This window comes from Felis catus, chromosome D2 (assembly GCF_018350175.1).
Source record: "Felis catus isolate Fca126 chromosome D2, F.catus_Fca126_mat1.0, whole genome shotgun sequence".
NCBI lineage: Eukaryota > Metazoa > Chordata > Mammalia > Carnivora > Felidae > Felis > Felis catus.
Genome location: NC_058378.1, coordinates 22,811,679 through 22,838,328, shown reverse-complemented (window position 1 = coordinate 22,838,328; position 26,650 = coordinate 22,811,679). Strand labels below are relative to the sequence as shown.

The 26,650-nt window shown below is 38.2% G+C and overlaps 1 protein-coding gene and 1 long non-coding RNA gene across 4 annotated transcripts in view; one reads left to right on the top strand and one right to left on the bottom strand.

The window, feature by feature from the left end:
• Positions 1-26,475, bottom strand: LOC109492454. The gene is made up of 4 exons (XR_002736791.2): positions 26,304-26,475; positions 22,848-23,040; positions 7,657-7,732; positions 1-3,819 (listed from the first exon to the last, which is right to left on the bottom strand). It is a non-coding gene; the product is annotated as an uncharacterized LOC109492454 (long non-coding RNA).
• RHOBTB1 (Rho related BTB domain containing 1) overlaps positions 25,403-26,650 on the top strand; it is a 123,514-nt gene continuing 122,266 nt past the window's right edge. For 2 of the 3 annotated variants that reach the window (XM_023240475.2, XM_023240476.2), the window contains exon 1: positions 25,877-26,116. The gene's annotated coding sequence lies outside the window, so the exon portion shown is untranslated. Of the gene's footprint in view, positions 25,696-25,876; positions 26,117-26,650 lie in introns of those variants that run through there. The other variant, XM_011287376.4, reaches the window with a different exon arrangement.

Here is a 26,650-nt window from a genome sequence, read left to right as displayed (position 1 = left end):
TCAAGTTAGTTTTAACTTTATTTAAATAATCATTCAGAGCTTTAACACAGATATTAATTTTAAAACTCCGTTTCTATAGTAGACGTTATATAAGCTTATTCTTCCTTTATAAAGCATTCAGTGCACATTGAGAGAAACAAGTAGTTTCTGATTATAAAGCATATTGAAAAATACAACTATCATCAGATAGTGTATGTTGGATAAATAACACTCAATCATGTGAGTCAGCCAACTACTGTGGATACAAACACATTTTTTGAGTCATGCTGGCTATTAATCAGTGGTAACACCAATGAACAGAATGAAAAATTTCACCCCAAACTGACTGTTGAAGTGTTGCACATAATATTGCCCATTCATTCTCCATGTAATTAGTCACACTGCCAGCTTTGATAAGGGGGTTGGGTTTCCTATATCTTTTCTGGTTTCTTGTGTACTGAACAGAAATTGCATTTGCTTTCACTTCTGCTTGTGATTGGAAACTTTGCTGACATGAATGTCACACCTGGAATAACAGGTGGAGCTGTGCTCTCAGTCTTTGATGAGCATATCAGTCCAGTAACAAGCAAACACTGTCATCAATAAGAAGTACACACTTCTGACTCACTGTGCCTGATAGCATTCTTTAGAAGAATGTCAGCAGTAAGGGGTCAATATCTTAATCTTACAGAAGAAAAACCCAACTTACCACCTGGCTGTGCTACTTAGACCTGCTACCTATTCATGTCCAGGTTCCTACTAGTTTGCTCTCTTGAGTGTTAGAGATCAGACAGAATTAGCAATTGATCAGTAATTATTGACAGGGTGTCCTTGAGCTGAGCACTGATTTTGTCTATGTGGATTTTGATTTGACTCCCCTGTGACATAAGATACTTTTCATACTCTCAAAGAGATTATGATCTAGTGGAGAAGTCAAAACAAATATTTGGAAAATTAAAAGACCATGCAAATTGTAATAATATGGCTGAAGTGTAAAAATTGTCTAAAGACAGTAACTGAATAAATGCCAAATGAATGATATTAAGGTCAGTGGTTTAGAAACAGTGCCCCAGGTAATCCCAAGTATTCAGGTGGGGGGAGCTCCCAAGGCAGCAGCAGAAGAGAAGAGAAGCTCCAAATGAGTAGAACTTCAGCCAAGCCCCCTTCCGCCCCATCCACAACCTAGATTCTACCTCCGCCAGAGTAACTCTTGTGTTTGTTTTTTGTTTTCTGGGTTTTTTTAAACTTTTTATAGTGGAAATTCACATACAATTTCATATCAAGAAAGGGATTCAGATTTGTTTTTTAAAAAGCCATTGATGTATTCTTAAATGCTATGAATTTCAAAATTGCATAGTGTAATCACTAGTGTGTTTTCAGTAGGTTTTCTTGGTGGAAGAGAACAGAAGACTTGCCAGATGAAGAAGATTTGGAGAGTCAGATGGCTTCCAGTTTAGTGGTTTATATAAAAACATTAAGATACTTAAACAGGTGGAAGTCCAAAGAGCTGGACTAAAGTTAGAGGACAATGCCACTTGCCCATAGGCTGTAGTGCAAGACAGTGAGAAGGGTGATTTCAGAGGTATCATCTTGGAGAGGAGCCATATCACGATCAACACAGTCATCATTTCATTAGAATAATCCATGTACACACATACAGGGCAGATATAAGAAAGCTCAGAGAAGAGAAGAAGGTTTCCCTGAGGGGCTCTATAGGGAGTTAGTGTGGGTGGGACTCCTGGCCCATCTAAGGCAAACATAAGAGCTAGATCGGTTTCAGAAGTTAAGACCAAGAGTCCTGGCTTGCCAAGAAACACTAGAAAAGTGAAATACAAGGACTAGGTCCTCTTCTCCCCCAAATCCTTTAGCCTTGAATAAAGTAAGCAGCAGAGAAAGCTCTAGAAGATGTCTTGATTCCACTTCTGCCTTCAGCTGACCTTTGAACCTAGCAACCAGGAGATATCAATTCTGCTTTTTTGTCTAAAGAGATGGAGTTGTAGGAAGTCAGAAACATTCCTCAGCACTTACAGCTAACAACAGCAAAATTGGTGTGCATTGTCTGAACACAAGTGATATATTTTTCGAAATTACACAAATAAAACTAAAGAATATTCAAGCACATCATAAGCATTCTTGGGCTACAAGCACAAAACATGGATAATTCAAGCATAAAAAATTACTAGAAGAATACCAGAGTGTCTTGCAGAATTAAAGATGAGGAACAAGGATTGGGAAGGGCAGAACAGGGCTGAGATGTGGGGACTCTCAACAGCAGAAGTCTAAGGAGCCCCCTCTGTAGGGGCTGCCTTTTAGGGTTTCCACCTGCTTCCATATCTGCATGATATGGAAGATTTACTTTTGCAGATTCTCCAAAAAGAACAGCTAGCTGTTACCAAGGAGTTTTAATCTGTGCTGCAGTCACCTATAGCAAAGAGAAAGGGTAAGTGGAGCTGGAGCAACTCTGTGAGCGGTGACGCCTCCACAGTGTGCAACTATTGCATACACCATTATTCCCTGGTCTAGGAGTCATAGGAGAAGCCATCTATGGGGTACTGGAATCCAATGAACTTAGTCAACCAAATATAGTATTCATGATGGCCGCCATTTTGAAAACCAGAAATAAAGCAAGTTGTTCTCCTTTGAACTATTTAGTAGAGCCTAATATTAAAACGAGTGCTCCTCCAATGGGTTCTTATGACAGTGTTTATGCCACTATTGTACATACTATTATATTACCTGTTTACCTTTGCCCCCACCCCCACCCCACAGACTAGAAGCATCTCAAATATAGGGGCTGTTTCCTGCTCCCATTTGCATTTCATCTATTAGGTGATCAATAAACATTTCTTACATGTAGGGAAACCATCCCTGTCAGACCCAGGATGGGCATAACTATTGGTCAGGAAAGGTATATGTTCTTCAGGCAGTAAAATAACAGTAGATTACTGGGAGATGAGACCCTTGATCCAAGATTCATGCTGTGACTGTGGTTGGAAGGCTAATTAGAAATCAGGCAATACAGTCAGCTTGTGGGAGGCAGACCTCCACAGCACAGGCTAAAGCAAATGAGCCCTTGGAGGTAGTCCTGGTCCCTCCCCATCCTGGCTCCTAAGGTAAAGCCTGGCTGATCTTATTAAATGTTTGGGTTATGTCTCCAAACTTGTTCTGCAACATCATATGCTGGGTCCTCTTCTTCTTCTTCTTCTTTTAAATATTTGTCCTAAAATGGGAGAAGTAAATGTGGAGGTGCTATGTGATTCCCTTGCATCCTCTACCCAAAGAGAGATAATTTAATATTTTATTTTCTGTATAAACCATCCATAAACTGTTCATGTAAAGCCTGATTTCCAGGCAATCTGATTATGTCTTCTACTTCCCAAGGGGGTTTCTTCCACTCTACTGGCGAGAAGCTTTCCTCTTGTTAATCAAGGATCATGTTAATCATACCCCACCCCCACAGATGGAATTGAATAGTAGCAAAACCATCTCTAGTCTGGCTACCACTGAGGCCCACTAGAGACCACGGCTTCTTTGAAGAACGTTGCCAATATAGCTGACACTTCCCCAAATACTAACAAATCTCCAGGTCATCAGTGATCATTCTCAGAGTTAACAGATCATGTATCCTTGTGGATCACACATCTACTCAGAATTTTTTTGAGATAAAAGAACATGGATTATAACACTGCGAGCTCTTTATGCAACTTCTTAACAACTCTGTTCATGCTAATTAATTGCCAGATCTTTGGAATATGATCAAAACCAAAGTCCCCTAGTGGCCAGGATGAAGGTCCACAGCTGATGCAGAAAATAGAGAGCCCAGAAGAAATTTCATCTGTCCTGGCAAGGAAACACAAAGAGAGAATCTGGGTCAAAAAGCAGACAGCTTCTACAGTAACATTTGCATCAAAGAAAAGGCTGAGAATATTATTAACTATAGAATAAATACATAAAATGTAACAATATTTGAAACCAAATAGCAACTCTGTCCTTTAAAAAAAGCATTATATTGCTTTCTTGGGAAGCATATATCTAAAATTACAACAATTCAGATTGCTTTCACTCAGAAACATTTTGTTAAAAGATTGCCTTACATCATATTTGAAAAACATAAGCAGACTTTTACCAAATATAGAAACAAAGATCATAAACTGAAAATAGAAGCCAGAAGACAGACTCAGTGGAAACTACAGAAATATTAATATTGTATTAGATTTGGCAGTGAAGAAATAGAAATATATCGTGATTTACTACCTTTACAAAAGAATAAAAAATTAGGTGAAAAAAATATTCAAACTATCAGAAATAGCAAGACACTTTTTGGCAATATGTAAGGAAGAAGATTTATTTAACTTTGGAGAGGGTTGGCAGAAAAGGACTAAAATGAGAAACAATAATACCACATATTAACTTTGTTCTTAAACATCTACATTTAATGTATCAACTTTGGCTGTTGTTATATGCCTTGGCAATTCAATAAAGTTACTGGAATGGAAAATTGAAAATTTTTATTGTGATATTTCCAATTTCTCCACTAGTGGAATAGTTTAATAATAAGCCATTGCATATGCTTTCAGCATTCTCATTAAAATGAGTGAGCTACCATTTTTCTTTCTATTCCTAGTTATCAGCAACTTTATTTACCAGTGCATATTAGGTAGGACACAAAGCTCAGCTAACCATTTGTGGTTATAGTTTCTGAACAAGCAAGTACTACCTATTGCAAAGGCATAAGGTTTTAAAGCTGGAAGGAATCCTAAGTGGTTTCATATTCCGTATTTCATAGTATCAGTGAAGAAACTGAGGCTCAGAATGATTAAGTAACTTGTCCCAAGTCAACAGCTAGTCAATAGCTGAGTAGATGTCATCCTTCTAAAATGTTGTATTACAGTAGACTACCCTAGAATCCAAATTATTTCAGGAGTAGCCATTGAACATAAGCCTACAAATTCTTGTCTGGCAAAAAAAAGAGAAAAAAAGAAACAGCCAAGGAGGATACTTAATTTATTAAAAGTCTACTTCAGCCTCTACCTTTACTTGGAATGGTTATTTTTCTTTTAGCTTTTATGAATCTGCCCCCAGTTTTTACATGGTTTAATGTTTTATAAAATGTCTCTCTGCTTTCACACATCAGAGTCATGCAGAATACTGATGACTCCCTAATTTGTAAGGTGATCTCTTCATAAAGCCGTGTTAATTCCTTTGTTGGTCTTTGCAGAGTCAATCTACTTATAATCTGGTACCTGCAATTCAATTGCTCATATAACAATTTATTTCCCTTTTAAGCAACAATCTGGGCACGTTTCTTTGGCTCGAGCACTACATAAACATTTATATTAACTATTAACCCTCCTGAGGCAATGGACTTGATGGAAACAGGAGCAGAGTGGAGCTGAAAGAACCAGGGGTGGATCCAATTCTCAGTCTGGTTGCCAATAAGCCATGTGGCCTTGAACAAATCATTTATCTTCCCTGAACCTTTCTCCGTGTGTAAAATGTAGGAGGTCATTTTTATGACCCCTAAGATCTAAAACCCTGCATTTCCAAACTGATCATTTTTAAGCCACCCTTAACAATAATTATTACGTTTACACCCTAAGCTTCCATCCCGTTTACTTCCATGCACCTGATACATATTTCAGTCCTACCATTGAGAAAAGTAAATAAACTGCAATAAAATGTGACATCTCCCCTACTATGCTGTGAACTCCATAAAAGGTTAATTCATTTTTATAGGCTTAGTGCCTGGCAGACTTGACATTCTATGAATGTTTGATATATGGATGGATGGATGGATGGATGGATGGATGGATGATTGCCACAGCATAGCAGGAAGGAGAACTTAAATATAAGTTTACATTGCCTCTGTAAATAGCCTAAAGATCATTGTCCTGAACCTCATCAGACACTTATATGTAAGTTGACTTTTTTACAGCATAATGCTCATAGTACATCTCTTATACATGATCTCTTCTTGCCTAATCTTAGCCTGTTAACTTCCCTTCTTGATGATAAGCTTGTTGAGAGCAAGAGATGTGTCTCATTCGTCCCATTCTGTACCTATTCATTGCACTTACCTATAAGACTTTCATCAATTTAGCTAGTTAAATGAATTTTAAAATTAGTTTCAGTAGAATAGTAGCCAAATAAAATAAATGATACATTTTGTATCAAAGTATAAATCTTTTTGGAGGTGGGGGCAGAGGTTTGGAGTGAATTATCTGGGATGATAAAATTGTGACTTTTTTGTCCTTTTACCTTTTATTAATCTCAAAATTTCACCCCCTATAAAAATCATTCATTCTTAGTGATTTTATTTTGCTTCATATGTGGTCAGCTCGTAATTAACATAATATAATTAGGTCTAATGTAATCTAGGAAGATCTCACAGGAGAGGAAGCATGAAGAACCCTTTATTCAGCTGCAATTCAAAAAAAAAAAGTCATGGTAGAGAGGTATTTGCATGGTTTCAGTTTATATGAAATCCAGTGGCATTGCAAAAGTATTCATTCCCCTGACCTTGCATGCAAATCATCTCCACCGTTGCTTCAATAGATTCTTTGTCAAATGTTAAGAGTCCACACTCCAGAATGATACAGAATAGCAACAGCATATTGACTCTTGGTGGGATGTCCTACCCTCTTTTGACTTATTATCATGTGGATTACAGGATGTTTACTTTAGTAAGATGTTCTGTTCTCAGATGGATGCCCATTTCTCTGGTCAAAGGAGGATTTCCATGCAAGCAGTTCTCCTTTCCAGGCAGCATAAGTTCCCTGATTGCTATCTCATCACTTTCAGATTCACAATGTCATTCTGGCATAAACAATGTATATGAACACATACATAAAGTTAATATTTTCTAATTCAGTTTTTTAATAGTCATCACAATCCTAATTATGCTATTAATCCATTATAATTATACTCATTATTACAAATATGATTTGTTCATGGGGATCTTCATCATTATAAGCAGTACATTACTGTTATAAATGTTATCAATAAACCATAACTGTTAGAAACACTCTTAATGTATTTACTCTTTGTTTTATCAGGTCCCACATAATCCACATGGGCATATATATGTCTATATAAACTTCAAAGGAACCAGATAATCTCTTACTCCCCAAAAATTACTGTCATGTTAATAAAAATAATAGCTGAGGCCTATGGAGCACTTGCCATGTGCCGACACTAAGTGTGTTAACACAGATGATTTCATTAATGTTCCAGGATCCTATAAGGTAGAAGCTTATATTAGCCCCATTTTACAGATAAGAAAACTAAGGCTTATACAGGTTAAATAACCACTCAAATGTTAAGAGCTAATAAGTGATGGAGATAGAACTGGAACCCAATTTCACTTCAGATTACTGTTTGGGATAGCAGATTAACCTGCTCATCTATTTGTGTAATTATTTCTTTAACTTTAAGTTTGCATGTCACTTTTAAATTCTGTCTTAAAACCAGAAGTATATACAGAGTGCAAGTTGAAATGTTTGCAATAGGAATTACAGGCTATCAAAAATATAATGAATATTATTACTGCAAAATTAGCAAATATAATAAATCAAAGTAGGAGAACAATGCAAGTATTATATAATTATCAGCATAGTTTTCTGTGAATGTGCTGTTGACTGATTAATTTTACAATTAGTAAACTTATTAACTGTGTACCTTAGCAGTTTTTTTTCTTTTCAGTGTGTAAGGTTTAAAGTTCAATTTCTTTCCACAAAGATTAAAGATTTTCCAGCTGCCAAAAGATAATAAGGCAAAAATGATTAAAAGTAAATTTAACCACAAAGGTTTTGATAGTACCACATTCCATCCCATCCATTTATGAATTGATTTTTGTAAAAAAGCAAATATGTAAAATCTGATATTCATCGTTCCTTTTATTATTTTCCATTTGCTGTAGTCCAATTAGTATCACATTCATAAGGATCATGTGCATAAAATAGATATGAAACCACATTCCCTCTGAAAGTTTAAAAGCATTTTAGAAAATATGCCTAACACATTATCTTAATGAAGACAGCATACAGATCAGAAATGTTTCCTGGCTTTATAACCTAAAGCCAAAACAATATGAAACTTAAGAGCTTTCAAAACTATGAAATCTAAAAAGTTTAAATATTTATACTGGGAAGCCAATAAGTACTTTGAGAATATGAGAATTCACCCAGATAGCCTTTAGAACAAAACAACACATTGTGATCCATTTCAAAACTGCTGCTGTATTTACAAATCAAAAGCTTACTGATGGTTGTCATATTCAAGACCTTATAAAGCATACTCCATGGAAAGCGCCCTCAAAGAGCTATCTTTTGGACTCTCAGGTTTATTTTGTCTGTTTTTAATTATGAAAATAAAACAGACACCTGTTTCACAATATTTAAAGAAAAAATTAGTATTTCTTAGCCTATTTTTTATTACACAAAAATCCAGGTGGACATATCAGAACCAAGAACTCAATTTTTCATCTAGAATTCCTTATACTCAGATCTTCTGAGGCCTATGGAATACTACATTTTTATCTGCAAAACCATCTATTAAAATTTCCTTTCAATTAAAATAGAAATGATACTTAGCAAAAAGGGTGATTACATGAGTACACTTTTAAGAGGCATATTGCTTTTAAAAAGAAACTGAAAATGGGGAGCAAGGATGACACAGTGACTGGTATGAGCTTAGGGTCCGTTAGAGCCAGACTCCAATCCTGGTTTTGCCACTGACCAGATACACCGCCTTGACTAAGTCATTCGACTTGATTAAACCTCAGTTTTCCTCATCCAGAAACTAGACATAATTATGCTAATTCCCTAATAACACTGCTGTGAAGGTCAGGTAATATAAGCAAGCATTTAGCAGACTCTTGGAAACAAAGCACATATTCAATAAATGGCAAGTTAGCCTCACAGTTAGAAAAGAGGTAAACAACAGGTAAAAGTAAGATGTCATTTGTCTCGGATGCTGCAACAACGCAAAAAAAAAAAAAAAAAACCATAATAGAAAGCAATTAGACGGCCGTTTCTACTTCCCTGGTGTGTTAGTGTAAAACAACGAAGCTTGGGCTGGACTAAAGAAGGAAATGCAAGTATCTTTCTTCACCACAAGCCATGCAGTTAGGAGATGGGCAATGAGAACTTGACCTAACGAAGAACCACATGCTCTGAGGAAACTGTGGATAATTAACTTGTTAAATAATTCACTGAAATCAACCACTTGTCATGCTGTCAACCGCTTGGTCACGGCTGAAGAGGCTGTGTAAAACAATGATGCTTACAATTCAAAACTCGTACAAAATTCCTTACTTGAAATGACCTCAAAGATCTTATTACAAGATTGAAATTAGGGTTACACCATGGCACACAGGTTTAAAAAGGGGGAAATGACAATATCTTAGTCATTGCTTTATACCTAAGATTAACTATAAGAATGAAACATAAAACTCCTCTTGTAAATTAAAAAAAAAAGTTAAATACCAGTAATCTCATATGGCTCAAACTAATTTTCTGGGGTTTTTCATGACACATCATTCTAAGTTCATGTAAGCTTTGCCAGTCTACCATAGCAGGATGTGGACTAGCTTCAACCTTTTCAGAATCCCTGTAAAAGTGGGAAGGTTAGGCAAAATCGCAAACACAAAACCAATTTTCTACAGGAAGTTAAAGAATATAAGTAAGGTGACATTATGAAAGTAGAGTCGGCTATGTCACATCTGCATTAAAAATATTTTTTTTCATGCAATCCTTGAGTACTCCACCAATTCTCCAGGGGCCAGTAATCCAATTTTTACAATATAAATTGACACAAGTTCCAAGGCCCTCTTTTGAATAATATTGAGCTCTGAGCTAAATCCCTGTTTAAAAAAAAAATTCAATTTCAGGGACTAACACACACAGCTAGTCCACACGAAGATCAGATGCCTCACTCACACAGGTGCACTCACTTCCAGGCACACTTGCAGGTCGGTATGACCATGTGGGTAGTTCTGGCCAATGAAGTGTGAAAGAGACAATGAGTATCTTCTCAGTGCTAGAAGAAAGCAAAAGGCCCATATGGTTTTCCTTACTACACCGCAATAATCAAGGAGGTCTTGAATTGAGATTACAGAGGCGCAAGATCAAAAGAGCTTGGATTGCCAAGGCACCTCAGACGGGATAACTGCCACAAAGAGTCAGACAAACCCAGTGGGTCCTTGTTTGAGCAAGAAATAAACTTTTATTGTGTTAAGACGTTGAGAGCTTGGGGTCGTTTGTTACCACAGAACAGCTTAATGTAACCTAACTGGCAGAAACAATTTTGGAACTATCTGTAACCTGCCAGAGCAAGTGGGCTCACCCCTGCAGAGCCATCACACATCACAGCTGGCTCTGGTAACAGACCAGACCTCCCCTGCACCCCATCACAATTGTACATCTCAGCTAGGCCCTGCCAAGCCCCACACTGCAGCCCCAGGCGACAACCCCACCTAGCCCTCCTGCTGCTCCACAGCAGACCATTGGGCACAGTGGACACAGAAGACAACATCTGAGTGCCCAGCTCTGATGATCAGAAGGGATTGCACTCCTGGGCTCCATGCAGTATCTCCTACACAAGGCTACTCCTCTAAGACTCACAGAAGTGGCGTGCGCGTGGGTGGCTCAGTCGGTTAACCGTCCGACTTCGGCTCAGGTCATGATCTCACGATCCGTGAGTTCGAGTCCTGCATCAGGCTCTGTGCTGCCCACTCAGAGCCTGGAGCCTGCTTCAGATTCCGTGTCTCCCTCTCTCTGCCCCTCCCCTGTTCACACTCTATATCTCTCTCTCAAATAAATAAACATTAAAAGTTAAGAAAAAAAAGACTCACAGAAGTGGCTCATTTCTAATACATAGAAACAAACACAGAATCAGGCAAAATGAGGAAACAGAGGAACATGTTCCAAACACAAGAACAAGACATAAAAAAAAAAGACATTAATGAAACGGAGATAAACAATCATAATTCAAATAATGGTCATAAAGATGTTCGTCAAACTCAGACAAATGGATGTGCACAGTGAGAGCCTCGACAAAGACAGAAAATATTAAAAAGTTCCAAACTGAAGTTAGAAGCTGAAGAGTACAATAACTGAACTGAAAAACATACTAGAGGTTTTCACAGCAGACTGGAAGAAACTGAAAAGCATATTAGTGAGTTGGAAGACAGCACAACAGAACTCACCCAGACTGAACAACAAAAAGAAAAAAAAATTTAAAGGGGTTCCCTTAAGAGACCTTTGGAAAAACATCAAACAGAATAACGTTTGCATTTAGGGGCCCTCGATAGGGATAGGGAGGAAGGGCCAGAAAATTTATTTGAAGACACAACAGCTAAAATCTTCACTAATCTGAAGAAGAAACACACCTAGGTCTAAGAAACCCAGAGAGTTATAAATAAGATGAGCCCACAGAGATCTACAACAAGACATATTATAATTAAAATGGTAAAAATTATAGATAAAGAGAGAATCTTAAAAGTAGCAAGAAAAAAACAATTTATTACATGCAAGAAAAATTGATAAAATGATCAGCAGACTTTTCAGCAGAGCCTTTGCAGGCTAGAAGACAGTGGCCTGACATATTCAAAGTGCTGAAGGGAAGAAAAGTCCAACCAAGAATTTCCTATGTGACTGCAGAAAAATGAACCTGGACCACTTTCTTACACCATACACAAAAATAAACTCAAAATGGATAAAAGACCTAAACAGACAGGAAGCCATCAAAATCCTACAGGAAAAAACAGGCAACAACCTCTTTGACCTCAGCTGCAGCAACTTCTTACTTGACATGTCTCTGGAGGCAAGGGAAACAAAAGCAAAAATGAACTCTTGGTACCCCATCAAAATAGAAAGCTTCTGCACAGTGAAGGAAACAATCAGCAAAACTAAAAGGCAACCAATGGAATGGGAGAAGATATTTGCAAATGACATATTAGATAAAGGGTTGATATCCAAAATCTATAAAGAACTTAACAAACTCAACACCCAAAAAACAAATAATTCATGAGGAAATGGGCAAAAGACATGAATAGACACTTCTCCAAAGAAGACATCCAGATGGCCAACCGACACATGAAAAAATGCTCAACATCACTCATCATCAAGGAAATACAAATTAAAATCACAATGAGATACCACCTCACACCAGTCAGAATGGCTGAAATTAACAACTCAGCCAACAATAGATGTTGGTGAGGATGTGGAGAAAGAGGATCTCTTTTGCACTGCTGGTGGGAATGCAACTGGTACAGCCACTCTGGAAAACAGTATGGAGGTTTCTCAAAAAATTAAAAATAGAACTACCCTACAACCCAGCAATTACACTAGGTATTTATCCAAGGGATACAAGTGTGCTGTTTTGAAGGGACACATGCACCCCAATGTTTACAGCAGCACTATCAACAATAGCCAAAGTATGGAAAGAGCCCAAATGTCCATCGATGGATGAATGGATAAAGAAGATGTGGTATATATATACAGTGGAGTATTACTCAGCAATAAAAAAAAATGAAATCTTGCCATTTGCAACAACTTGGATGGAACTAGAGGGTATTATGCTAAGTGAAATTAGTCAGAGAAAGACAAATATAATATGACTTCACTCATATGAGGGCTTTTAAGGTAGAAAACAGATGAACAGAAGGGAAGGGAAGCAAAAATAATACAAAAACAAAGAGGACGACAACACATAAGAGACTCTTAAATACAGAGAACAAACTGAGGGTTGCTGGAGGGATTGGGGGGGGGGATGGGCTAAATGGGTAAGGGGTATTAAGGAAGACACTTGGGATGAGCACTGGGTGTTATACATAGGGGATGAATCACTGGAATCTACTCCTGAAATCATCATTGCACTATATGCTAAATAACTTGGATGTAAATTTTAAAATAAATAGATAAATAAATAAAATTTAAAAAAAAAGAATTCTCTATGTGGCATTCAGAATTGAAGGAAAGATTAGAGTTTTCCAGATAAACAAAAGCTAAAGGAGTTTATCACCACTAAACTAGCTTTACAAGAAACATAAAGGACTTCCTTCAACTAAAAATAAATGGCACTAATTAATGACAGGAAAATATACAAAAGTAAAAATCTCACTGGAAAAGGTAAACACAGAAAAGTAGTAAACCAATCACTTAAAAAGGTCAAAAGACAAATATAGTAAAATTAACTAAATGTACAATAATTAGCTAATGGATGCATAAAATAAAAAGATGTAAAATGTTATATGAAAAATATAAAAGATGAGGAATGTGTTCAAATTTAAATTGCTGTCAACTCAAAACAGACCATTATATACATAGGAAGTTATATGTGAACCTCACAGTAACCACAAAGCAAAAACTTATCGTAAATACACAAAAGTAAATGACAAAGGAATCTAAACATAACACTAAAGAAAGTCACCAAATTGCAAGGGAAGAGAGAAAAAGGAACAGAGAGGAACTACAAAAACAGCCAGAAAACAATTAACAAAACAATAATAAGCCATTAAGTATTTATTATTAACAATACTTATTAACAATAATTGATACTTATTAAATATCAATAATTACTTAAAATGTAAATAAATTAACCTCTCTAATCAAAAGACAAAAAGTGGCTGAATGGATAAAAACGAACAAACAAAACCCCCAAAACTCATCTATAACCTCCTACAAAAGATTAACTCCAGATGGAAAGAACACAGAGACCAAAAGTGAAGGGATAGAGAAAGATATTCCATGCAAATGGAAATTAAAAGAAAGTTAGTGTAATTAGCAAAACGAAGGATAAAAAACATATGATGATCTCCATAGATGCAGAAAAGGTATTTGACAAAATTCAACATCCATTCATGATAAAAATTCCCAACAAAGTAGGTATAAAGGGAACATATAAACATAATAAAGGCCATAAATGACAAACCCACAGCTAACATCATACTAAACAGTGAAAAATCAAAACTTTTCTGCTAAGATTGGGAATAAGACAGGATTCCCAGTCTTGCCACTTTAATTCAACACAATATTAGAAGTCCTAACCACAGCAATTAGATAAAGGAAAAAAGAAAAGTAAACAAGAAAAGTCATCCAATTTGGAAAGGAAGGAGTAAAACCCACTATTTGCAGATGACACGATACTGCATATAGGAATCCCAAAAGACTCCACCAAAAATGTATTAAAATAAATAAGTAATAACTCTATTCAGCAAAGTAGCAGGATACAAAATCAATATACAGAAACTTGTGGTGTTTCCATACTGAATTAGCAAATTATCAGAAAAGCAATTTTTAAAAAGATCCCATTTAAAATTGCATCAAAAAGAATAACATACCTAAGAATAACTTTAACCAAAGAAGTGAAAAATCTATACAATGAAAGCTATAAGATTCTAGTGAAAGAAAGTGAAGAAAACACAAATAAATGGAAAAATATTCCATGCTCATGGACTGGAAGAATTAATGTTATCAAAATATCCATACTACCCAAAGTAATCCAACGATTCAGTGCATTTCCTATCAAAATTCAAATGGCATTTTTTTTTACAGAATTAGAACAAATCATTCAAAAATTTGTATAGAATAATCTTGAGAAAGATCAAAGCTGGTATCACGGTCCCGATTTTGAACTATAATACAAAGCTACAGTAATCAAAATAGTATGGCATTGGCATAAAAACAGATCCACAGATGAGTGAACAGAAATGAAAGCCCAGAATTAAACCCACACATATACGGTGAACTGATTTATGATAAAGGAGCTATGAACATACGTGGAGAAAGGCCAGTCTCTTCAATAAATGGTGCTGAGAAAACTGGATAGCCACATGCAAAAGAATGAAACTAGAACTATCTTACACCATACACAAAAGTTAAGACCTGAACCACATATTTCTAAAGGAAAACATAGGCAGTAAGTTCCTCAACATTGGTCTTACAATACTTTTGTGGATGTGACTCCAAAAGCGAAGGAAACAAAAGCAAAAGATTACATCAAACTAAAAAGCTTCTGCACAGCAAAAGAAACCATCATAAAAAACAAAAAGGAAACCTACTGAATGGAAGAAGATATTTGAAAATCATATATCCAACAAGGGATTCATACCCAAAGTATATAAAGAATCCATATACTGAATAACAAAAATGCAAACAACCCAATTAAAAAAATAGGCAGAGGAACTGAACAGATATTTTTACACAGAAGACATACAGATGGTCAATAGGTACATTAAAAGATGTTGAACATCACTAATTATTAGGTAAATGCAAATCAGAACCACAATGAGATATCACCTCATACAAGTTAGAACAGCTATTATTAAAAACGCAAGATATAACAAGTGTTGGCAATGTTGTGAAGAAAATAGAACCCTCATACACTGCTGATGGAAATGTCAATTGGTACAGCCACCATGGAAAACAGTATGGACATGTCTTAAAATAAAGAACAGAATTACCATATGATCCAGCTATTCCACTTCTGAGTACTTCTTTAAATTTTATTTACTTATTTTGAGAGAGAGAGAGAGAGAGAGAGAGAGAGAGAGGCAAAGAGGAAGAGAGAGAAAATCCCAAGCAGGCTCTGTCCTCAACATGGGGCTCCATCTCACAACCATGAGATCATGACCGGAGCTGAAATCAAGAGTCGGACGCTTAACCAACTGAGCCACCCAGGCTTGCCACCACTTCTGAGTATTTATCTGAAGAATACAGAATATTGATTCAAAAAAATAAAATGTACTTTTATTATAACTGCAGCATTATTTACAATGGCCAAGAAATATAAACAACTGGGGCGCCTGGCTGGCCGAGTCGGTTAAGTAGCCAACTCTTGATTTCAGCTCAGGTCATGATAACATGGTTGTGAGATAGAGCCCTGCGTTGGTCTCCACACTGAGCTGGGATTCTTTCTCTCCCTTTCCCTCTCTCTCTGCCTCTCCCCCACTTGCACTCGCTCTCTCTCAAAATAAGTAAGTAATTTTTTTTAATGTAAACAACCTACCAAACTCTACACCTGAAAAACAAATAATCCAGTGAAGAAATAGGCAGAAAACATGAATAGACAGTTCTCTAAAGAAGACATCCAGATGGCCAACAGGCACATGAAAAGATGCTCATCATCACTCCTCATCAGGGAAATACAAATCAAAACCACACTGAGATATCACCTCACGCCAGTCAGAGTGGCTAAAATGAACAAATCAGAAGATTATAGATGCTGGAGAGGATGTGGAGAAACGGAAACCCACTTGCACTGTTGGTGGGAATGCAAACTGGTGCAGCCACTCTGGAAAGCAGTGTGGAGGTTCCTCAAAAAATTAAAAATAGATCTACCCTATGACCCAGCAATAGCACTGCTAGGAATTTACCCAAGGGATACAGGAGTGCTGATGCATACGGGCACTTGTACCCCAATGTTTATGGCAGCAGCACTTTCAACAATAGCCAAATTATGGAAAGAGCCTAAATGTCCATCAACTGATGAATGGGTAAAGAAATTGTGGTTTATATACACAATGGAATACTACTTGGCAGTGAGAAAGAATGAAATACAGCCTTTTGTAACAACGTGGATGGAACTGGAGAGTGTTATGCTAAGTGAAATAAGTCACACAGAGAAAGACAGATACCATGTGTTTTCACTCTTATGTGGATCCTGAGAAACAACAGAAGACCATGGGGGAGGGAAAGGAAAAAAAGAAAAGTTAGAGAGGGAGGAAGCCAAACCATAAAAGACTCTTAAAAACTGAGAATAAACTGAGAGTTGATGGGGGGTAGGAGAGAGGGGAAAGTGGGTGATGGGCATTGAGGAGGGCACCTGTTGGGATGAGCACTGGGTGTTGTATGGAAACCAATTTGACAATAAATTTCATATTAAAAAATAAATAAATAAAAAATAAAAATGTAAACCACCTAAATGTCCATTGACGGATGAATGGACGAAGAAGATGTGGTGTATATACACAATAGAATACTACTCAGTCATAAGAGACAATGAAACCTTGCCATGTGTGACAACACCGATGAACTCTGAAGGTGTTATGCTAAGTGAAATAAGTCACATGGAGAAAGATAGATGCCACATGATGTCATGCATATGGTGGAATCTAAAAAAACAAAACAAACAAAAGAAAACAAAAACAAACTTGTAGATACAGAGAACAGACTGGTGGCTACCTTTGTGGAATCAGATTGGGAGGTGGGTGAAATGGGTGAAGGGGGCCAATTGTATGGTGATAGATGATAAATAGGCTTTAATGGTGATAATTCTGGAGTACATAGAGATGCCAAAGTATAATGTTGTGCACCTGGAAAAAAATTTGTAACTCATAGCATCCTCCCAGCTACCACCACCACACACACTCCTTCCACAAAAGATTTGGGTTTGTGGTTGTGTGGTTTTGGTTTTGGTTTTCCTTGGTTGGTTCAGTTTTAGGGAAAAGTTATTTGGGGTTTGAGGCTGAAAATTTGAAACTGGGATCTGAGATAGGTCTAAAACCCCCAATCTTATTTTCTAAAACATGTCTAGAGAGGATTGAATCAGAACCTTTAGAGGCCAGAACACTGGAGATACTGTGTTTGGCCCTGACCCCTCCATCCATATGTAATTAATTCAGTTTGATGAAGCAAAATCACATATATGTGTAAGAAATTCTAACAAAGTTCTGACTTCTTTCTCATGATAATTATGCTGTTCTTTCTTTTTCTTTTTATTTTTAAACATCAAAGATTGGGGCATCTGGGTGGCTTGGTTAAGCATCTGACTTCGGCTCAGGTCATGATCTCAGGGTTTGTGGGTTCAAGCCCTGCATCAGGCTCTGTACTGACAGGTCAGAGCCTGGAGCCTGCTTCAAATTCTGTGTCTCCCTGTATCTCTGCCCCTCTCCCACTTGTTCTTTCTCTCTCTCTCCTTCTCTCAAAAATAAACATTAAAAAACAAAAAAAAATCAAAGATTAAATTGTTTTCAATAGGGCTTTGTTTGCCCATTATTTGCTAGCGCCTATATTAAGTTAGGACCAACTACCATCAAGTGATTAAGTTAGGTTTATCTGACCTTCAAGTTTCAGAATGAAATTAGAAAGATAATAAATATAAGAGGATAGTTTACAGAATAATCAAACTGGGCTTCTTTCAATTATTTCAGACAGGATACATAAAATATCCAAAATAGTTTCAAATTTTAACCAACAAAGTAATATAGGGTCCAGCTACTAAGACGATCTGTTTCTAGACTTGTTCCTGGGGTTTTAAGCCAAATAGGATTATCCATGTACAATCCTTCCAATAAAAATGGCTCAGGGCACTCTGATCCATCGCTTTGGTGGCAATTGTCTTAAGCCTTCTACCTTTGTTTCTTCCTTGCTTCTTGCTCCCACCTGCTCTACCCAAATTCTGAACTTTGTAGGTTTGTGCTTTTGATTTTAATCAAAGAATTTTCTTCCTGGCTTTTTACCCCTGGCATACCCTAGAGCTCAGAGTGTACTTGGCATCTAGCCCACCCTGTTCCTTTCCCATCTGAAGGAAAAACTATTATAACTACTATTTAGTGAGCAACTGTCATGTGTTAGGCATATGATAAGCACCTTGTATACATCACCTCAACTAATCCCCACAACAGTCTTCACTGGTCAGTATTTTTATCACCGTATTATGATTAAAGCAACCAACGAACTGGAGAAAGGTTATTCAGCAAGAGGCCAGAATTTAATCACAGATCTCAATCCTACCCTTTTAGCTTAAACTATTGCTGCTTCCATATTTTCATTAAAAATAAATATTTACTGACAGGGCTCCTGGGTGTTTTAGTTGGTTGTGTCAGACTCTTGATTTCACCTCAGGTCATGATCCCAGGGTCGTAAGATAGAGCCCCACATTGGGCTCCACATTGAGCATGGAGCCTGCTTGAGATTCTCTCTCTCTCTCTCTCTCTCTCTCTCTCTCTCTCTCTCTCTCCCCCTCTCCCTTGTTCACACTCCCTCTCCCCTCTTCCCTGCTCACACACACTCTCTAAAGTGTGTGTGTGTGTGTGTGTGTGTGTGTGTGTGTGTATAACTGAGCACCTAGTACGTTCCAGGTTCTGCGCATTCTAATTGAGATCATATCATAAAGTTGCAAGCAAATAGATAATATCATTTCTGGAAGCGATAAGTGCTATGAAGAAAAAAAAATAAAGTAATGAAGAAGCACTAAAAGGGTGGGTGGCAACATTAGATGAGAGGAGGAGAGGAATATTGAAAAGGAGCCAATCATTTGAAAATCTGGGCTAGAAACATTCCAGACTGAGGAACATCCCATTCATAGGTACAGGGTCAGGAATGAGTGTGCTGTCTTCAAGAAACAGAAGGGTGTCTGGTGTTCCTGAGGTTAGTGACCCAGGGGAAGATATGTAGAAGAGACGAAAAAGGTAGGCATGGCCAGGTCCTACAGGGCCTCGCTGCCAAGGCTAAGAGAGCTGAATTCCACATGCAGTAGGAGCCACATTTGAAGGAGGAAGTGCCACGATTACCACATCATTTTTTAAAGCACAGATAATGCATCAGTTTTAACAATGAATATGGAGACACTAGAAAGACATGCATGCATAAGGTACTCTAAAAGGCCAAAGCACAAAAACTCTAAAAGCAAATGGATTTTCTGCATCCTCTGCAATCAGTTCTATCCCAGGAAATATGGAGTTCATGGGAAATTCAAGGTCAGATTTTAATTTACTAATATTTAGTTATACTTAGGAGTGTCATCTCTTCAGGTTGGAGATGTCCTCCCAAGGTGAAATATCCTCTCTTGTATTGGCATTGTAAAGTAATGGTTTCAAAATTCCAGGCTCTACTGTTTCTCCCCACAAAGCATGTTATAGGTGGAAAATGGATGACACTACCACCATCAAATAATTTTATTAAGCACAGCATATTGAGAAAGAAACATACAGAATCCTCCAATCAAGGACTTGTCTTCTTTTATGGAAGGAGAAAATATGGTGCCACCTGTACAAAATCCATCTGGACAGACATTACAGAGATATATTTTACCATCCAATGTTATCTTTTGTAATAAAGCCCAAAAGGCATAGTACTGTAAAAATATAAACTTTAAAAATTCGAGACTTTGTTAATAAGAAAATTAAATAAAATTTGTTCACAATCCATGGAATTTGGTTATAGAATTTACAAGTCACAATTGTAGGACTACAGATAAATTTCCAAATTCCTTTCAGAAATATTCCACCCTACTGCAACTTTCAAAGTTTGGGAGGGGGGAAATATCCAAGTTAGATAAGATTATGAAATTATAGCATTTTCTTACTTTAATCCATGCCATAAAATCTAATATTAACTAGCTTATCAGGAATATCATGAGAAATACAACTAACAAGATTAAAATCTGGAGTCTAGAGCCAGAAATTCAAATGTTGGGGGAAAACACAAGAACTAAGGTGTGTTCCAGAATAAATATAAGTGCCCTAGAAGTAACAAAGAAAAAATATTCAGCGTATTTTAACAACTAAACTGCAGGGTAACTTCTTGCCCCTGGGAAAAAGAAAATCTTTACTTTCTCATAAAAGAATAAAGAACACACACATTTCAAGAGCCATAAAAGCTGTAACTAAGGAAAGCCCATCTGGGCAACTAGATTATCTTTACAATACACTCTTCACTATTTTATTTGGTCCTATTTTACGTACCTCAGGAAATTAGGTTTCCATCACTCTCAAAAATTTTCTACCAAACTATTAGATATTATTGCTAAGTAGTAACCAATAATCCCCACCAACTAGTTTAAAGTATTCTGCCCTCCTGTGTCTTACTGATATTTTTATTACTATTTTTCATTAAGACTATATTACCAAAATAATATTATTTTGTGAAGGTTAAAGTTCTAATTAGGAAAACAGGAGCCGGCAGTGGTTTAGTGCTGAGTTAAATTCTGAGACCCCAAGGAGAAAAAGAAAATAAATAATATAAAAATAAAATAATCTCTAAGGCCTCATCTCACCCTTTATTAATCGCAAAATAAATCTCTAGGAAAGAATGATCTCTTCGCCTTCGTGGGCACCCTTTGCGGTAGGGGTTTTTGGAGGAACTAAAACACCCTGGGCTGCCAGACACATGTGTGTATGGATACAGTGAGGAATCGTCCAACGTGTCCTACTTTCTCTAACTCATGCTTGGAAAGAAAAACAACATTCTCACCCAGCTCATTCTGCGGTAGCATATCACAACGAAAAGTACTCAGAATGAGAAGTCAGAAGGTTCAGAGCTTTGACCGCAGGCAGGCCCTGTGGTATTCCAAGCCTCAGCTGCTTTTATCACACAATGAACTGTAGTCCAGCCTCCCCTGACTCTCCAAACGTTATAGTGTAATGATACTCATCTAAGAAAACAGAACTAAACAGAAAGTCCTTCTAGTAACAATATGCTGATACCAATTGTTACACAATGTTGTGGCTCAATAACTGAAAATTTATAAATTTATCCTGCAGATAAACACGGTAAGTCTTAGAGTAGGGAGAAGAGAAGTTTTCAAGAGCTTGCAAAAAACAGGGAAAACCTTTCTTATGGGTGAACAGTCAGAAGAGTTTGACTGGGTTTTCATATTATTTCAAATCCCAGGCTCTGTGGGTACATTCCATTCTAAGAGAAAAGTCAACTAATTTAAAGACAGGTGAATATAAAGTCATACTATTATTAGCTATTGTAATTCAAAACTAGAATAACAAGGTAAGCCAACACTCCAAAGTAGACTCCACCTTACTTTTATTTGGCAAGTTTAATTTCTGCTGCCAAATACCATAGTAAATTAACAGGGCTTCTTCTCCTCTTATTTCCCTTGAAACTGTGGAATGATCAAAAGAGAAAACAGAAGAAAGATATAAAAAAAAAGGTACTGGATATACCCTGAATAGGTATTCTCTGATTAATTAGTTGGTTTTATTCACTTTTTTCTTTCAGGAGCAGGGTTTTGGGTTCTAATGAATTATTTTACCCCTGGTTATGTAAATCAGTATTTGCAAACACTTTTGATAGACAGTCCATCGGTTAAAATGTTCAGTATATATCCCCAATATTTATTCATTTACTAATTTATTAACCAGATTACTTATTGCATATGCCAATATACATTATGAAATATATACATAAATAAAAGTGTTAAAAATCACTTAATGATGAACTAGATATTTATTTTATGCTAGTCACGGTGCTTCATTTTATCATTAGCCTATGACTCAAAGTATAATATATACTTAAGGCAAGGCTCATTGTTAACAGAATTAGATTTAAATCCATATTTCATAGGCCTTCTTGATCATTTCAATGAAAGAGAGAAGCTGATTTCTTGGTAGACTGAATTAAGCAAATCATCAACTTTGTTAACCTCCCATTAAGTCAAAGAATTCTTACTGCAGTCAGAGAAGCTTCAATTCTACCAATTTCCTGTTTGCTTATGCTTGTATTATTAGTATTATCTTCTTTACAAAAATCCTTTGAAGCCACTTTTCTATTTTGTAACTGCTGGTTTAGTTAATACTTAATAATAGAATCCTTAATTCCTTAAATGAACAAACATAAAATCAGTAAGACGCAACACAATGTAATTGAAAGAAGAGCAGGAATCACATGTTAGCTGCTCCACACTATGGATTTCCCAGTATTTCTTCAAGATTCCTCTGTGAGGGAGGACAGGAGACCAAGGGACCTATGGGTAACTGGGAGGCCAGTATCAATCTGCATATTGTACACTTGCAAGAGCTTAGGTTTTATGAAATTAAAAAAAAAAACATAAACAGAAGTTCAAAGTTTACTCCCCACAGCCTATTTTGGAGATAAAGTGTATAAGTAGTTGTAGTACGTAAGGAGAGCTGTTACCTGAAGCATCTGCTACTTTACTTGAATATCAATGGGCCATGATTATGTTCTAGGCACACCACAGCTTAAGAGTCCTTCAGCTTGACCAGTAGGAAACTTTTATGGAGTTTAGAGGCTGTACTCTCTTGAAACAGCACTTTTCACGATAGTGACTAGACCATTCTTATTCCTTCGAGCTTCAGTCATTCATGCCCTCAGAAACAAACAACAACAAAGTTATAAAAGGCATTTGTTTGTGTTAAATACTTAACTCTATTCTTGTGTCCAGGTAAGATTAATCTTCAAACCTCATTGATCCTTGGAGGTGCTCCAAAGTTTGTTCATTGGCTAAAAGTTACACCATCACACCATTTTGTGCATTAGTAATCTTGAAATGATTAGCTATAATATATAATATAATGTATGAGTGTAGATGGTATCTAAACTCTTTCTTTAACATTCTTCATAATTTGTCTTAGTCTGCTGATGCTGCCATAACAAAATACCATAGATGGGATGACTTAAACAACAGAAATATGTTTCTCACAGTTCTAGAAGTTGGGGAGTCCAAGATCAAGTTGCCTGTGGGCTTAGTTCCTGGTAAGAATTCTCTTCCTGGTTTGCAGACCATTGCCATCTCACTGTGTGTTCATATGGCCTTTCCTAAGTACTAGAGCGAGCTCTCCAGTGTCTCTTCTTATGAAGACACTAATCCTATCAGATCAGGGCCCTTCAATTATAACCTCATTAACCTTAATTACTTCCATAAAGACCTTATTTCCACATATGGTCACGCTGGAGGTTAGAGCTTCAACATAGGAATTTTGGGGAGACATTCAGTCCATTACATAATTTATATGCTTTCTTTCAACAAATATTTATGTTTTGTCTTCTATGTGCATGACACTATAACCGTTGTTGTTCTCATTTTAGAGGAGACACAACAAACAATAAATGTATGCATGTGTATGTGTGTGTGTGCATGCACATGCATGTGTGCACATGTATATTATGTTAGAACAGGTGGTCAGGGATTACCTCTCTGACATGAGGACAAGGGAGAAAATATCTGATGTTACTGAGGAGCAAGCCTCTAAATATTTAGAGAAAGTGTCTCAGGCTCAACGACCAAGATGCAGGAGCCTAAGGGATGAAAGAACAGCAGAAAGGCCAGTGAGGGTGGGAGGGCTGGGGAGGGGACAGTGATGGAGAAAGAGGTAAAGAGAGGTGGGGTGGCAGACATGTAAGGCCTTGGTGGCTAAGGTCAAGTTTGAACTGTCACCATGGAAAGTGACTGAAAGTGATGGGAAGCCATGGGGTGGTTTTTGAGCAGAGGATTGGCATGAGCTAATACACACACTTTTAAAGGGTCACCCAAAATTCTACATGGATAATAGACCATAGGGGCCAGATTAAGAGCAGTAAGACAAGTTCAGAGCCTTTTTCAGAAATCCAAATGGGCACTGCTGGTTTGGAAGAGGGGTAGTTGGGGTTAGACTTGGAAAACATTTTGAAGCTGGAGCTATCAGGATTTCCTGATGAACTGAATATGAGATATGAAAGAAAGGATAGCAAAAAAAAAAAAATCTTTGCAGCATTGAAATAATTCTAGGGTTCAAAACAAAATAGCAATCTAAAAGACCATTTGGAGGGTGTCCTCTCCTAGCACTGCATACTTCCACATACAACTTTTCATAGGTGCATTAATTATGTCTGCACTTGTCTATTTAGTAGCTATCTCTCCCCCATTAGAATGTGAGCTCCTGGAAGGTAGGACTTACATCTCTCTACCTAGTTCACTCTTACATCACCTGCACCAAGGTCAATGCCAGGCAGTTTTTGAGACCTCATTAAATACTTATGAACGGATATCCATAAGCTTTGAGCAATCTTGAAATTATATCTTATAAGTAGCAATTGAAAGAAATAGGGTGCGAAGAAGGCAATATTCTCATTAGATGGCAGGTAGGACTATAAAGATTCTGTAATGTTTTCTAAGTTACCTTTTTCTAGTATTTAAATTCTAAGACACAACCAATTGTACTACACCAAAAGGATGTGTCTCCTATCAGGTGGTTAACACATTCTTCTGTAAATGGAGTTTTACCCTGATCTGATATCAAAACCATATTATACATTTAATCTGTTTAATAATTCTTACAAAAGTATTTCTGTTAAAAATAATACATACCACCAACCTTCTGTAATTCAAACTCAAGCAAAACGGCAAAACTGAAGAGTGAGGTCTACAGATAATTTTCAAATCTTATTTTCAATGATTGCAGGCTGTGTCTGCCATAAACTTTTATACCAGCTGTTAAAAGCTATTCAAATTGTTTTTGTTGCATTTCATTTTCACCACTCTTCCATATAGCGAGGTAAATAGACTGAAGACTAAAGATAGAAAAAGTTGTGGAGATTTGGGGGTGTAAAGTAGTGACTGGCCTATATAATCCCCGTCACTAAAAGGTTGGAATTATTCAGACGTGACCATACTTGGAACTTGGGGCAGAGCTAGTATGTAATGTACTGGTTTCCAGCAGTAACTTTTTATTTAAAAATTAAGTTCCTTTAACCGTTCTGCTGAAATGTCACTCGGTTGGGGTTTTGAAAGGGGAACGTGCAGACGGCTGCAGTAATGATAGAGACTCTTTGTGTAAACTACCCAACACGACACCGAGTGATGTGTGGTTTGTGATGTCAGCAGAAACCGCAGATAGAATCGCCTGGGTTTCTATCTCTTTGCTAGAGAACGTCCCTACAAGAAAAGGCTGACCCTTGACACCGCCAGAAACTTTCCCCAGACTTGGCCTCCATTGGTAGAAGGAGTCGCCCCCCTGCTGGCGGGCGCCCCACGAGAGTCCCAGAGGTGGGTCGTGGGGACGCCGACACTGGGGCGAGGTCCCTCCGGCCCTGCACAGACAAGGGCGGGGCCACACGCACTTGGGCTGGCAAGGGCTGGGGGGGAGGGGGCCCTGGGGGGGGGGGGGCGGCGCTGCAGGGGGCCAGCCGGGGGCGGGGGGGCGGGGGGGGCGGGGGGGCGGGGGGGGGTGGGGGCGGCCCAGGGCCACGCCCGAAAGTCTCAGCAGGCCGCAAGAGTGGGGAGGGCCCCGCAGCCCCCGCCCCGCAGAGAGGCGGTGGCGGGCCGCAGCGAGGTGGCCTAGCCGGGCGGTGGCTGGAGGGCGGGGGGCGCCCGAGGTGGGAGAGGGTGGGGTCAGGCGGCCTTACATAGCCAGAGCGGCCGCCGGCAGCACCGCCAGCAGTCGCCGCCGCGCCTCCAGCGCCCGCAGGTAGAGTCGGCAAGGGCGGGGCGGGGCCGCGTCCGGGGTGGGGGTGGGGGGATGAGGGACGCTCCTGGGTGGGAGGTGTTACTCAGAAGGTCCCCCTGTGTGCGCACCCATATTATCCGCAGACGCGAGGGCTTGGAGCATCCTTTTGCACCTCTGAAAGGGGCAGGGGTGGGGGTGACCCGGTTACCTTACGCTGACCTCCTGACAGCTGCCCAGCTGCACTGAGAAAGCACAGGGCCCCAGAGGGTGCTAGCTTCCGAGATACTTCGGGTGTTTTCTGCACCCTCCAACCTAACTGTCCAACACACACACACACACACACACACTCGCTCGCGCTCTCTCTCTCTCTCTCTCTCTCTCTCTCTTCCCACCCCCCTCCGCCCCCCGCAGGCAGGCGGAATTGGGGGCCTGAGGGATTAGAGGGATAGAGTCACTGTCAGTCAGAAGAGATTAGAATCTGGACAGGACATGTCCAAGCTGGAGTCTTCAGAAAGTAGGTGCAGCATCTGTGGCTCCTCGTGTCCAGCCCTCAGG